At 31.3% G+C, this 1,461-nt stretch overlaps 1 non-coding gene across 1 annotated transcript; it reads right to left on the reverse strand.

The window, feature by feature from the left end:
- Positions 1-1,095: 1,095 nt before the first annotated feature.
- Trnae-uuc (transfer RNA glutamic acid (anticodon UUC)) lies at positions 1,096-1,167 on the reverse strand. The gene has a single exon. It is a non-coding gene; the product is annotated as a tRNA-Glu (tRNA).
- Between the last annotated feature and the right edge of the window lie 294 nt (positions 1,168-1,461).

A 1,461-nucleotide genomic window follows, 5' to 3' on the forward strand; every position in this document is an offset into this window, starting at 1 on the left:
TATTACTGGAAGATTACAAGAAGCAAAGAACAGCTACAAAAAAAAAAAAAAAAATTAAAGGAACGATTAATTGCAAAAACCAGGACTGCTAATCACCTTTTGTGTCTAATGAATACTGCAGCATAATTTATTTCCTCTGAATAGATGCGATACACACCTGAAGCAGATCTCGAGAACACACTGTTCAGGTACGGCGATATTTTGCAATCTCAGAAGTCTCCCTTTGTCTTTCCTGCTCTCTGGAGGCACTTCCTTCGCCTCCTTCCACTTCTTCTCCTTTTATATTGAGAGAGAGAGAGAGAGAGAATTTGGCATCAGTTGTGTTTGTGTGTATATGTATATATATATATATATATATATATATAATATATTAAATATATATATATATATATATATATATATATATAACACATGTATATATACATATATACTATATATATATATATATATATATATATATATATATATGTGTGTGTGTGTGTGTGTGTGGTGTGTGTGTATATATCTTATATACTTTATAATATATATATATATATATATATATATATATATATACCATATATATATATATATATATATATATATATATATATATATATATAACATACATACACACTGTTCTTTCACTGCAGGGGTTGGCAGTTTTTTGGAGTGAATGCGACCCAATGTCTTTTGCTGCTCATAGTAGTGCTCACTACATAACAAACCTCTGTGTAAAAATATATATAATTTCACTCTCTTGCTCTAACAGCTGAATGATGGCTGAAACTGTGTGCAGAAAACTTCCAAAACCATGTCCGTCTTTTATATCCCACAATATACTCGTCAGTGGTGCGCGGAACTGTCCTTACTGCAAATTGCCATTCACTTCTATCTCGCACACCTTCTAACCATTCCTCGATACACACACACACACACACACACATATATATATATATATATATATATATATTGCTATACAGACATATATTAACTATGTTCTAAATATTATGCGGAAACCAGAACCCAATCCAATTATTGATGGCGAGTTAAGTGGAAAAAACAGAAAACGAGTTCTCCAATTTTCCCACAAAAGTCATTGTTAAGAAAAACCAATTCCCATGCCGGGAATCGAACCCGGACCTCCTGGGTGAAAGCCAGATATCCTAGCCACTAGACCACATGGGATAGGTTTAATGTCTTCATTATCAGAGAAAAAATGTAAAAGACTGTGTATGTCGTGACCAGTTTCACTATTCTTCTAAGTCATTGGCAAAGGATCAGAGGTTTCATTAGCGGCTTAAAACAAAGCTGAAACAGGTCAGGACCTACGCCCAGTCTTTAATTTTTTTCCAATAGTAATAATTGATATACAAGTCACGTGTCAGTGTGATTATATATATATATATATATATTATATAATATAACTATATATATATATATATATATAGATATATATATATATATACATTAATATTTTCA

This window comes from Macrobrachium nipponense, chromosome 11 (genome assembly GCF_015104395.2).
Source record: "Macrobrachium nipponense isolate FS-2020 chromosome 11, ASM1510439v2, whole genome shotgun sequence".
Lineage (NCBI taxonomy): Eukaryota > Metazoa > Arthropoda > Malacostraca > Decapoda > Palaemonidae > Macrobrachium > Macrobrachium nipponense.